Here is a 15265-nt window from a genome sequence, read left to right on the forward strand (position 1 = left end):
TTGCTGGCTCATGAGCCAGCTTGCCAGCATAATGTTCTTTCTCCTCCACGTGTTAATAATAACAACCCTGACTTTCTGTCCCTCGGAGCCACTACTCGTGATGCTTTACATCGTACAACATGACAGACTCTTCATAGAAACCCAGTTTGTTTTTAATGTGGCGCTAGATGGAAACTATTGAACGAAATAACTGTCTTTGTTCACAAGAACAGTCAATAGGGTGCCTTTTGTTGATGGTTTGTGACCACATACAGAACGTACTTCCTGTTTGTCCACAAAAACTGGTTCTTAGTTATCGTCTGTGAGACATTTTGAAACTTGGCTCTCGGCTGTTTTGCCTCTTTCCCTGCTTTATCTTGCTCTTTGTGTTCAGCACAGGAAGGGACATTAAAGCGTACATCGTGTTTTAGTGATTTTCATGCTTTCAAATAAATTGAAGGATTACATGCTCCTCTGGGGGCTGAGACAATTTTTCAAAACGGTAGGCTCGTACAGTCATCCAAAACCACTTTGGATAATGGCAAAATATATTGTTCTGCAACTAAAATAAGGCTGTATGTCTTCGTTCCTGATTAATTCACGAAATTATAGATTATAAGAAGCATATAGAGTTTGACCTGAAACTGGTGTTGTTTACTTTATCAAATACACGTATATCTATGTGTGTATCTATCTATATATAACCATCATGTTTGTGTGTGTGTTCAGTTGTGGGACTATTCTCAAGTGTAAAATATTCGATCATTAGGTATATAAGTTATATTACATTGAATCGCAACAGTGAAATCAAGTTATATCACATTACAAGCCATGTTGCTGAGATTGCATGATGAAGTCTTTACCCACAGTAAACCTGATTAGAACAGCATATCAAATATGTAACTTGACTTCATTTTCCTCTGAGCTATTTTTGTCAGATCCTCTTGTCCACTTAGCTGTGCGGGTTAATTGTCTCCTCGTTTCAGCCTCTGCATGTGATGCAACTTTAAAAGGGACATGATTACAAATTCAAATGCTAATTTCCTCTGAGGCTCAAGAGGTGAAAATGCATGAGACACGCATGGTGGTAGTAGCTATTTATATGCAGGTTTATTAGAATAGGGAAACAAATTAACCAGACATCACTCTGGATTATATTAACATGACAAACTGCCGTGGTGGGGGCCTCTCGCTACGTCCACAATGCATCTGTGAGAGCAAGTACAGCAGAGTGGAAGCGTTTTAACACTGTGGGATAAGTACAGTACACTGATGCCATACCCCAGAGCTACAAGAGCTGACCCTTGAATCCACGGACACTGTGGTAATCCATCAGAGGGATCGGGGTCACACACTAAACCGCTCACTGGACATAGTTAGATGCAGCGCAACCAAAATAATTGTCTTCATTTTGCTCGCAATATGTGTAAAGATTGCCTTTACCCCTGTGGCATCTTCCACTCAATGTCTGTTGGCTAATATAAGCTAACGATTGCACAGTTGATCTCTGCAGTGCCAGTGGCATTACAGTAATTGAAGGGATGTACTGCAATGCTGGGCTGTGAATTGTTAGCAACTTTTATTTGTGACATACTAGAGACCATCCCATTTGTCTTATTTGTAGATACTATACGGAATGAATGGATTGTCTGTGGGAGAGTGATTGATTCGCTGATTTGAATTGGCAAATTGGGATCATTTTTCAGGAATTTTCGACCATTTTTCCACCTGCAATCCATCACATGGATGGATGTAGATGATGTTCATGTATTACTACCAGGTGACCTTGCATGGTGAACTCGCATTACTGTCAATCTCTCATTTTGCTATCAGCCTCAATACAGATCACCCACTCCGGATGAGCAGAAATCAATGATAAAGATTGGAACATGTCATACAGAAAACAAGAATGTCTTGGACTGGAATCATATGATGGCAAATGTCACAGCTTTTTTTTCTCACAAAACTTCCTTGTGACTCAACTAATTAACTGCTCTCTAGTGTCATCTTAGTACCAGAGAAATTGGTGAACATTTAAGATCATAATGTCTGTAGATTGTTATCTGTAATAAGTGTATCTCTCACACCATCACAACCTATTATTGAAATTTACATCTGTGACACTGGATGCATGTCATACAGTTTTATATATATTTTTTAACCTTTTGAATACAAAGTGTGTATGCTTTTTTCATAACGCATTCACACATAATATATACTTAACACACATCTACAACATGTTGACTGTGCATTAGTGATTTATCTTTTCATATGTCTATGACAACTGCTGAATAAAGACGTGAGGGGGTGTCTTTCCTGCTGTTGCTCAAACACAAGATAACACTCTTTGCTACATATCTGTTAACCCTTAGATGCATAGATGAAATCTATTTTTCTCATCTTTCCTTGTACCATAACCCCAACTAGCGAGTGGACCAAAAATGAGCTGTGTGAAAACCCAGCACAAACAGATAAGCATGTGGAAATAATGTCAGATCTGCCAAAGTAAATGCATGCAACAGTGTAAAATGCAACTTACCAGTTGCAATGATCACAGCAGAAGAATACTTCTCCTTTACTCTTTTGCTTTGAAATTATAACTAAAGATCACAGATTTATTTAAAAAAAAAAGGATTCATAATGTTGGAGCATAAGATGGTATATATTACTACAACAAACACTATTGCCTCATATACGGGTAATACAGTTCCAATGACGTATATATCTAAGGGATAGTGTGGCTTCATACAAAGTAACACTCTATCATATTTCAGTACAAGAAAGGAACAAGCAGCTCGGAAAAATGACAAATAAAGAGTTTAATTCCACAAATGATATAACTGTAACCATCATTTAAAAACACGGACACCTATAAAAAATTATAATTGGTATTTAAGATAATCTGTTATCGTCAAATATGAAGATAAAGTAGTGACGTGAAACTCGTGTGTTGCACCACTCTCTCTCTCGCACTTACTCTTTTTCATTTTCTTTTCTCTGTACCTCCTCCCCTTTTATCATTGTATTTCTCTCTATCTCTCTCAGTCTTCACACACACACACACACACACACACACACATTCAAATGCACACACACAAACCCCACTGCACCCTCTTTGCAGGAAATCTAATGGTCTCATGAACATCAGCCAGGGTCATGCTTGGGTCACAGCCAATTTATCTTAGCAACCAGCGGTGAGGGGGGCTGTGCATGAAAAGCATCTTTACATTAGCTGCGGGTTGTAATTGATCAGCTAGTTTGTGTATATAGAATAGATTGCCCTGAAAAGGAAAGAATGTGATCAAATTGAGTCTCATTCTCCTGACAGGATATAATCATCTGCTCTGTGCTGCATTGCTCCTGCACTTCATTATTCACTCTCCTGTTAGCACAGATGTTGTTATATTCTGACTGCTACAACCACGAGCAAAACACATTGTTTTAATATATGACAAATTAAAGATAGATATATGTTTACTAGATATTTAATCTAAAGTCTCCAGACTGACTTACTTCACACACAAACAATAGCTTGTTGGCATGGAGCAGCATATTTGGCTTTTGCTGTGAAAAGCAAAGCAAACATCCCTTGAATGAGGCTGTTTTACCAATGTGTGTCACTTTGCTGCTTATGGAATCAAAAAAAACATACAAGAATCTGTTGCCAATCCCACTCATGACATGAGGAATTACTTCCTGTGCTATTGTAGTGCACTTTGATGCTGCTGTATTGAGACCTGCAGTATCACTCGGTGCTGCTTGCTTTGGCTTGTCAGCTTGTTAGACCAAAGCTCACACTGTTTCTTGATTTGATTTGCTGTCCTCTAATTTGCAGTGTGCTGTTCCAATCATATGACGCAAATTCTGCAGTCTGCAAAACAGCGTTGGACTGAAATAGTCTGTTTGCATATACCTCTTTTTTTCAGACGACAAGCAGCTTCATTGTTTATTCCTCGAGAGTCTTTTTAGTTGACATGAGTGGTCTGCCGACCAGTTGTATCTGGGCTTGGACAAAAGCCAGCTGCAGATAGTTATAAGGAATGGAATTGCATTAATTAAGTCCCGGTAACCTAATATGTTGAAACGCAATATGGTAAAATCAACCATTGGCATTTCCAGTATGTGGTTGAGGCTCAGGCCTCTGCATATTCCATAAAAGCATTCTGGGAAACATCCCCATTGGAAAGAGTGGAGGTCTTTGTGGCTCTGTGGTGACACAGACTCACCACAAGGCAAGCGTTCGTCTATGTCCTGGTTTTGTAATGACTTCTCATGTCTACTCACAGTTCTAAATGCATTTCCATCTGTGAAATGCCAAACAAATTAAATCTAACGCAGGGCGATTGGATTCAGTCATACTCATCATTATGGCCATTAGAAACCAATGAGGTATTGCAAATATTTTATTGGCAAATTTAATGAAGCTGCATTTCTCCATTTGGATTTCTGGGATATTTGCATATGCCAGCTCCACACGGCTGACTGTAATGAAGCTGTTTGGCAGACATTGATCCACTTTTATGGCGTTGTCCAGGTGTATGCAAGCAGCTTACACCTTCCTGTGGCGCACGCAGATCAAAAGTGTGTGTTAGATCACCACCTCCACATACATGTCAGCTGGGATGATTATCAGCAATAGCAAAAGCTGTAAAGCTCAAAGCCTAGGAGTGGTTAGCGCAAATCTATGCAAGGTCACAGGTTTCTACCCCAAAGGCCAGTTTCACCGTGTCTAATTGAGTTGCAGATGTAATGCATATTTATGTGCTGAGAATCTTTGTGGGATGCATGTCAAAATGGCCTTAAAGCTCCTCATTTATTTTGTTTTTGTACCCTGTTTGGTCGCTCAGTGCAGTTTGTGTGCCTCTTTTTGAATAGATAACAATGAGTACTGATACTGAATTGGTAATTAATCACTGCTGCATTTTTTTAGCCAGTCCTTTGGTAAAGGGAATGGTGTTAACTTAAACAATGGCAACAGTACAGAGGCCCGGTGTTGATCTCCCAGCTGTGGTGCTACGCTAGTGCCATCTGGTGGGATGTTGTTGTTGCCAGGGGAGAGAAACCGGTATCTTGCCTCACAGTGAGTGTTAATGCACACGCTATGAAGCTCGTCTAGCTCTCCAGGCCAGGAGGGAAAAGCTTGATGCAAAAGGAGCACTAATAGCACAAATCAATCCTTAGTCAGAGGAGCCCTGAAGGATGCCAGTTTGTATGATCACTTTGCAGTTAAAAAATGAAGTGCTAATAATCCACACATTAAGATCATACCAACAGATCAGAAGAATAACAAATCAAAATAACAGATTTTAAAGCATATATGTTGTAGAGCGTAGTATCTGGTCCTAAATGTGAGAATTTTGCACACTGCCAGTGAAATGTGTTTTCTCTCCCTTTTTCTTGAAATAATTATGTATCATACACAAGACAAGATCACCATCGTGTGGCCACGTAACAGTAGAGCACAAAGGCATCTGAAAGAAATGATGTGATTCATTGTATATATTGAGAATGATATTCATAATGTAGCCGCACAGATTCATTTTTAGCCCTGATTAATACAATTTGTGCAATTTTTACAAATATTGAACACAATCAGTCAGTTGGGAAGATAAACAAAGCCAGATGTTGTTGAATCATTATATTGCACAATGCTGTATAAAGTTGTTTTATATAATTCCGGGCCACTGTAAAACAAAAAAAGCATTAACGTAGATAACTTAGATCAAGTGTTATGAAGGGTCCAGAGCTTGTGGATTACAGTATATCTCCTAAAATATCAGCATTTGACTCTGCTGGCTGATACTGGCTACATTGTTTCAAGTATTACACTTTTGTATCATATGATACGATACAATATAGAGATGTGTGCTGTTCAGAGGGAAACCAATGCAGTAAATCACATCTGTGGCAGTAACTTCCCTTAAGCACAGCAATGTAGCAAAAGTGGAGCAATATTCGAGTCACTTGGCCCTGCTGCTGTTTTGACATCACCCAGCAGAGGAATGCTGTACTGGAGTGTCTCTCCTGTCCCCAGGTAAGCTGTACATCATCTTTTGTTGGCCCAGGAAAGCTGCCATTACTCTGAATTTGGTCCAGCGTGACTCCAACAGTTAGCAGCAGGTCCAACATATTGGTTTCTCTGCACAGAGCGATGTGAAAATTAATGAGTATTGCTCGCCTCTCCCTCAACAACCTCTGTCTAAATGCCCTCGAGTAAGGCACTTAGCTGCTCTGTGGTTAACAGTAGAATGTGGTGGCCGCACTGAGCCACAGTAGCTTGCGAGTCTAAATATAAGTAACAAATGCAAAGTGCGTTGATTTAGAAAGAACAAGCAAAGTGGCAGACTTCACTTGAACAATAAAAAAGAAAGATTCAAGACATGTGATGCAGGCAGCACTGCAGACACACAGCAGGGGATCTGGAGCCCTGCTGGCGTGCTGAATCAACACTTTTGCTTTAAGAGCTACGGTATACCTGTATCAATGAGCCAATTCCCAGAAATAATTGACCTAATGTGTAGTGCCCAATGTATGTATGTGTGTATGTTCTTTCTTTTTTATATGAAAATGTACTGTTGTATATGTACTGAGGCCACTTAACATGATGATTTCAGCAAAATGATCTTCATGATTTATTATGTGCTGCTGCACATATCCTACTTTGTTGTACGTCTTCAGCTTATCTTTTCTCAAGCAAAAAAAAACCAACCCAATCTTATTATACACGAAACTTAATTAAAAACCTCCAACCACCATGCTGTTCTTTAACAGCATTGCAGTGCCAACAAGGGCACATTTAGATTAATAGCTTTATTGTAAGTAATAAAGATGCCCTTTGAATTTAAACGTGTACAGTGTGAAGCCTTAGAAAGAGAAGAGAGTGAATAAGAACATTTAATCACAAAACACTTGACTCCACCTTTGTACCTTCGGAAGAACATACTTCAAAAAGTTTTACTTCTGAATCATCCTCCCGCTTTAAAAAGTGCTGTAGTTGCACATACACTTCCCACTCATACATTTTACCAAATGAAACATTGATGTTCCCTCTAAAGCCTCCATCCTTCTTACTACATGTTTCACAGACAATAGCACTTTGCCAGCAATTTGTTTCAGCCAAGATGTATGGTGTGATAAATATTTAAAATCAAATTTGGCAAAAAGACATAGATGGATGTGCCACCCCAGGCTGTCGTGGGAGCCACACACTGAAGTACAGGGACGTCCCTGCTGAACTCTCTTCTCCACACATACACACAGGTGCACAACGATGCTCACATATACCGTACAGTCTCTGTGGATGTGCACGTCCGCAAGACATTTCATTATTACTTCACTGTTGCACCAAAGTCTCCTTTTTATATGTACTGTGAGTAGGTGATGGTGCTTGCATGATGTGTGCGTGTAAGTGTGAGCAGAAAACGAGAGATTGGTGACCTTTATAACAACTTATGCAAAATGAACGAATGTGTACGAGTAACAGAGAGTTGTTGGCATGGCTGTGTGTGTTTGTGTGTGCAACAAGGGTTGGGTTTGGGGAAAGGAAAGCCTGGATGAATGCATGTACGGGTGCTGCTGTGTTTTTAGTCCAAACACTCCCGCTGAGTCTGCTGAGAGAGTTGTCGGCTCTCTGCCAGGGATTCGCTCCGCTTGCATGACTCCCAACGCACTGCTGATTTGTTTGAGTATGGGTTGAGGGAAATTAGTCAACAAGCAAACCCAGGCAGAGTGACTATATTGAGTTCCTGCTCACTGATTGAGGAAAGTCTTTCATGCTGAGCGCTACGTTGAGACACTAAAAGCTTAAGCCAACATCATGCTGCTTTTTAACAGCGAACATTTCATTCCAGTAAAATGTTTTCTCCTTTCAGAGCCACAACAAAAGATTGCAGTGGAGGGTATGAATCAAAAATACTGAGTGTACTCATCTGCTTATTTGTGGGAACGAGGCTAACCAAAATAAAATCTAATTTGCAGTATGTATGATACTTAGTGGTGTCGACCTAATGGTGTTATTTGATGTTTAAGGGATTTAAAAGCATTATGAAATCATATTTAGATTGCATGTAGTTTGCCTTAAGATAGACCTCAGCAGCGAGCGCACATATCAGTTTACCTCACATCTCTTTGTTTCACTGAAGAGACTTTGTATATCCTTTTATTATCTTATTAAGACTGAAGAGTTAAACAGTGTTACATGTTTAGTATAACCATAACTTCAAATGCCCAAATGACATGTATAAGTATTAACTCTATCATTCCGAGAGAGAGGAGGAATCAGTGTGTGTGGGTGATGCCTGGTTGATGTACGACCATTGAAGTGCGGCTCCATTCATCACCATTGCACAGCAAATGCTCAGTTTTCGGGGCTTGTCGTCTGCTCTGTGATGACTAATAGCCTGAGTTTAGATGGCTGATAAAGGCACAGTGTAAATAATCTGCTTGGGAACAGATGATGCTCCCTGCACTGTACCTGCCCGGCCCCTCGAGCGGCTTTTGTAAACCATTCGGAAAAGTGCATGGACGAGCCCACTTTGGGATTGGTTTTGAAACATATAGCCCTACTTCAGTCATTAATCAACTTACCTGCGCTGACCACTCTGGGCCTTTGTTAAAGTTGGCTGTGTGTTGGATTGTGAAGAATGCACCATGTTTTTAGTTTCAAGGTCTTCTTTTGAGATAACTGTCATGAACACAGCAGCCAACTGAAGGGATGCAAATCGGAACGTTCTCAATCTACCGCTGACTTCAATGATATGCAATAATATGTGCGCAAATAATTGATAATTAAAAAAAAAAAAAAGTCTAATGCCATGTCTTAAACCACCAGTACTAGTAAATAAAAACTACAGAGCATTATGTATGTGATACGCCGATCAGGTTGTTTTTTTAAGTCGGAGAAAAGTTCATGCACAATGTCACCAACAGATGACACATCGAGTGAAACCTGCAAAAACCTATTTCACTGTCTCCTGGCACAAGATGTTCTTTCATGTGTGAATAAAACAACAATGCTGTGAGAGGTTGTTGCAATTAGAGTGTTCCCCAAAATGTGTTGTGTCTTTAGGGACACTGTCTCAAATGTCAATATAGCATGACCTTAGGGGAGGAAAAAAAAGAACGTAAAGGTCAGACTCCATAAAACAATAGCTGAGAGCCTACATTTAAGTTTTAAAATGCAATGTTGTGATGTGGAGATAAGACTGTCTTTTAATCGGGCTCAGTTCTATGCAGACATCAATGGTGTGTGACATTGTAATCCAATTACATAAGGGCTGGTAATTAAAAGTGGTAGAGTACAAGGTTGCTTTAAAAAAGCCTAACCAACCAGGTAATTAAGAACTTTCCCCATCTAATGGTCTAAGTTGGGGTGGCAGATTCTGTCTGTTAAAGTATGTTAAAGCAAAGAAGCAATCATTCATTCATGTCTCATTGAAATTAAAATGATGTCACGTTGCATATTTATATCTTTTGATCTTAAATTGTAAGGAAACTAATGGGATTTAAAAAATAAAATCAGCTTTTAATTGAAATACATTTGAGAGACCACTTCTTCTACTTGCATCCACCTCTGTGTTCGTTGTTTTCATCGGCTGTATGATTGTAATATTTCCGATGACGAAGCCAATTTGCCATCTGCCGAAAGCAGGTAAGTTCAAATAAAAAAATATAATTAAGGCTACAATAACAACGACACATTTGACTGTTTACGATGCCAGTAAATTGATCAGGACTGTCGCTTTTATTCACTGTGGTCAGACAGCGAGGATGATGGGAAAAGAGGCAGAGCTCTAGGGTAGAGGTGAAAGGTCAAGCAATACCCGAGGAGGAAAAAACGTAAAGTCTCGTGACAATGTTGCCTAAGTTCGCTCTACGAAAAGGCATTTTCTACAAACGGAAAAGAAGGACACGAGCAGCAGAGAGAAGCCACGAAACTGACCTCAATAAACGAAAAAAACAGATGCACCTGTCGTCGAGAGGACCGCCACGAAGACACTTCGAAGAAAGTGACGCTAACTCAGGTAAGTTACTCGCTAACACCACTGCGCCACCTGCTTCATTACCCTCGGTAATGATAGAGTTAATACTTATACACGTCATGTACTGACTGAATGCATGCGGGTTTGTAGTAGGTACGAGGTTAATTCTCACGTCCATCTATAAGTTATGACATTAGGCTACAGGTGTATCCTGGCGGGTTATTATGGTATGTATCATAGGTATATGCGTCGTAATATCAACAACGATAATGGTTGTCGTAATTGCAGTGGCTATACCCACAGTGTGTTCAGTATTTGTTTTACTGTAGTGGTGGTGATGTAACGTTAGCACTTAACGGTTAGTGGGCCTTTGGGCCATCCAGTATGTGAAGGTGCAGTCACAGTAGCACGGGCCCTTGTCACTGCATAATCCATTTTGTCATAGCAGGAAAAGCATAGTGTGTAATTAATCTCATTAATAATGATGGCTAAATTCCACTTAAATCGTCCAAGTCCAGACTCGTGCTTTAATGATAGCTGGATACTTAAATGGAACAACTCTTTAATTGGGGTTATTACTCACACCTGTGCTTTTTCTGCCATGACAATTCATAATGTCTTCTGTGAAAGGGCCAAATTCAGAAGGTGACTCATCGATTGATACACCTGGTGAATGGCAACTTTGACAAACAGAATGAATCCTGGCGTTTGAGACGCACTGCTGTTCATAGGTTCTTCCGTCACAACCACTGCTTTTATCTTTCAGCCAGATAACGTGTAATGTTCACCGGGCTTCGCATATTTTTCCATCCTGACCTTCCTCGGGTACTGTGGCAGCTTCAGTGACACTCGAGGAAATGAATGCCAGACAGTTTCCTTCCAACCCAGTGTTGACCTCCTCGAGTTTCACCTGGGTTATTTCCACTACTTCGCCTGGTTTCCATTTACTAACCTCTCCGTTATGGGTTTTGGAGATGAAGACAAATTCTTCACTAATTTGGGCCTTCCGATTTAAGATCTGTATGATGCAAGGGACGCCATTTATTTAATTGTTTTGAAAACTGTCAAAAACAAAGTCACTCTACTGGCTCGACCTGTCATGAAGCATTGGAAGTGTTTCCCAATAGTTACGTAGGTATGACATCATGTTGGAAGAGTGACAGTAACGTAAGATCATAAAGTAAAATTCTAACTTTCTTACATCTTCCTCTCTGATCTTTTCTTCCTTTTGTAGTAGATTTTGAACACCCTTCATAGCAATTGAATATGTTTTGCCATAGAGGCTGAGGCAATAACGCTGCAATCTCTCTTTTTATTGTCACCCCTCCGTACGGCAGTGTATTCCTTCTTATCTTTAATAACTGCTCTTCAGATATTCCTGATGTGCCTGAGGTGACGTTCCTGAGTGGGGTTTTGATGAAGCGATTAGCCCTTGAGGGGTCAATAATGAGTGTGAGTTTATAAGAACGTAAATATTCTTATCCTTCATTCATTATCACAATACTCCCCCCCCCCTGACATATTAATGGTTAATACGCTCCTCCAGTGATTTCAGAATCATTATAAAAATGACAAATGTGTAACTGCTATGTTCCTCTTTAACAACATTAAAACCAAAACCAATATTGTTTTGCAATATTTCCCAAATATGTCACAAAACAAAACTAAACAATATTAGATTCTTATATAGACTCTTGTTATAATAGTGCGGTATAGTTTTAATTAATATCATTTTGACAATGCTTTATGGCTGGGAGTCCAGCATTATATTCACAGTTGCTTTGGTATCTGAATATAGTTTTTAATGTAATTTGTGGTAATTTCATGCCTTGGTTTTTAAGAATAGATCATGCTTTAGTGAAGCATTTTATTCTCGTGAATTGTATGCCTGCAATGTTGCCATCGTATAGCATGCTACAGTGTACATACTTTAACTACTTACTGGCAGTTACATCTTTACATAATGCAAACATGTTCACATTTTATTGTATTTAGTCAAAAGCTGTACATACTGCGCACAAATATTTTGCTGTTGACATCCGTCTTGCAGATTTGAGGTCAAATTGATGGTTTGCAAATACTGACACTCTTTGATGCAGCCCGACTTTGCTGGCTCAGCAGTTTTTAGCCCACATTACCCAGCATGGCAGGCATGTTTTTCTTATCCCTAAACCAAACTAACATCCCACTTATTTTCATCCAAGCAACTTCCTAAAGGTTCTCTGACAGTGTTATCACACATGTGAGTACAGCGGAGGAGGAGAAGGAGAAGGAGGAGGAGGAGGAGAAGGAGGTGGAGGCAGGCAAAGGAGGTGGAAACAGTAGAAAGGAGCTTTTAAAGCAAGCTGAGCCACCAACTGCTCCTGCACATCTTTTCTCTTATCTTAATAAGTAATGAGGCTGCCACAGGCTGACAATGAAGTATTTTGAAAATAGTTCTAATGTATGGCTTTGAAAGGAGTGGTTGGGCATTGATGTATGGCACAAACAGGCTTGGAAACAAGTGAAATATTAATGGGCTGTTTCCCAGGAGTTAATGTGGGATTTACCTGATTGCTTTGGTGAGAGACCAGGGCTGGGATGAGGGTGGTGGGGTGGGCTGGACAAGGATGTGACTGAGGGACACGACTTCAGGATAGTAGCAATGTGAAGGTGTAGAGTTCAGTAATCACATTACTGAAATACAGCCTTCCACCACATAGATTACCATTTGTTTTCAAGCGAACTCATTGCCACTGGTGTAATTGGCAAGTCGAGAACAATTACAATTGGCAAATATCAAACCAAAAAGACTGAAGCATTTCTGTACAATTGTAAGATTTAATAAAGTTTACGGTAGCACTTTATACACTATGAAGCATTAGTTAAGTATGAGTAAACACTTAATTCATCATTTATAAAGCATTGTTCCATCAGACGCATTGAACACTGTTCGTACAGTCATTAGATGTATTGAACACTGTTCATACAGTCATTAGATGTATTGAACACTGTATGTATAGTCATTAGATGCATTGAACACTGTTCATACAGTCATTAGATGTATTGAACACTGTATGTATAGTCATTGGATGGCTAGCACTTTATAATAACTACACACAATGAAGCATTAGTTAAGTATGAGTAAACACTTAATTCATCATTTATAAAGCATTGTTCAGTCATTAGATGCATTGAACACTGTTCGTACAGTCATTAGATGTATTGAACACTGTTCGTATAGTCACTGGATGTATTGAACACTGTTCGTATAGTCACTGGATGTATTGAATACTGTTCGTATAGTCATTAGATGTATTGAGCACTGTTCGTATAGTCACTGGATGTATTGAACACTGTATGTATAGTCATTGGATGGCTAGCACTTTATAATAACTACACATTATGAAGCATGAGTTAAGTATGAGTAAACACTTAATTCATTATTTATAAAGCATTGTTCCTACATTAATAATTCATTAGTATGCAGTTCATAACAACAGTTGTAAATGTTTCATTCTTGATTAATAAGCCCGTCTATTATGTGTTTCATTGTTGTGTTTTCATACTTTATAAATGATGGATGGTTTTCATACTTTATAAATGATGGATTCCTGGACTTTTACTACGACTACTACTACTATTATATTAAATAATACGACCACTACTACAGCTATTACTACTACTACTGATACTAGGCTACTACTTCTTCTAAATACTAATACTTCTTCTAAATACTAATACTTCTACTACTAATGATACTTCTACTACGACTTCTACTACTATTACAAATATCACTACTGCTACTACTGCTACTTATTCTCATGCTACTAATACTTCTACTCCTAATAATACTTCTACTTCAACTACAACTTCTACTACTATTACTACAAATATCACTACTTCTGAAATTAGTTTAAGCTACAGAAATTGTTCAAATATCAAAATGTTGAGCTCTTTCAGGAGAGGGGTGCTTTGACTTTTCATATTTGTAATCTTTAAACTTTTTGAATTGAGCGTTTTGCAATTTTCTTTTGAATGGGATCTCTATGGAGAAAATCTTCAAATCCTGTTATACTTCTTCAACTTTCAAAGCCTTCTTCTTCCTCATACTTTCAGCTACAGACACCATAGTAAGACATTTCAACGAGAAGGTTTTTCAGCAGTGCAGTTTAAATGCTTTCGGGCTTCAACATTTTTCAGACAGATAGTCTCCCATTTCTTAATTTTCAGCAATTCTTTCACAATTAATTTCAGCTTTCAGCATTCCAACGCATTTTCAGCAGGAAATGCATTTTCTAGTTGTTGAATGCTATGCACCTTCCACCACAACAAATTCCTTGCAGGTGAAAACTTGCTTGGCAATAAACGGTTCTGATTCTGATTCTGATAAATAGTCCTCGCTTTAGATGAGGTCACACAATATACTAAATAAATGCTTTATAAGGCATAAATAGTCCTCACTTTAGATGAGGTCCTTTCCTCGTCTCTCCCTCTTGTGTGTGTAAATGTCACTCGAATCAGGAAATTTATGAGAATCCTCATATCTGATTGGCCGAGCTGCAACACGTAACAGCTGCAACAAATCATGTGTGTGCGGCTTTTATTTTGAAATGGGGTGTGTGCGGGGGGGGGGGGAGGGGGGAAAGACCTCTAAAGATCCCTAAGACCTGAATGACTGTATGAGAGCGAGACACACAGAGAGACAGAGGGAGAGGAGTGTATGTGCTCGTGTGTCTGTGAGTCTGTGTTTATCAACATCACTAATTGGCTCAATCGCGAACACCTGTGTGCCTGAAGCCATTTGTTAGCCATAGTTAGCCATTTATTGTTGGAATGCTTAACAGCATTCCAACAATAAAGAAACAGGATAACAATAGTTGGAATGCTTAACAGCATTACAACAATAAACAATAACATTGAACTATCAAAATAACATTTAACTGTCGAATAACATTTAACTATCAAAAACAGTCAGCACAGTGCAGGAAATAGAAACATATTTGAAATGTACAATAAGATATGGAATATAGGATATGGAATAAAGTGCACACAAAAACAGATAACAGGACCGTAAACCAAGTGAAGTGTATGAATGTTAAAAGTGACGAGTGTGTTTAAGTAGAGAGACAGGGATGTGCAGGGGAGAGACCAGAAGGGGAGAGACCAGAAGGAAATGTCCTGGGGATGGCAGAGTCAGTGGGGGACCCGGGCTCTGTTAATGAGCCCGACTGCCGACGGGAAGAAACTGTTTGTGTGGCGTGAGGTCTTAGTTCTGATGGACCGCAGCCTTCTGCCAGATGGGAGGGGCACAAATAGATCATGTC

This window comes from Melanostigma gelatinosum, assembly GCF_949748355.1.
Source record: "Melanostigma gelatinosum genome assembly, chromosome: 2".
In the NCBI taxonomy this organism is placed as follows: Eukaryota; Metazoa; Chordata; class Actinopteri; order Perciformes; family Zoarcidae; genus Melanostigma; species Melanostigma gelatinosum.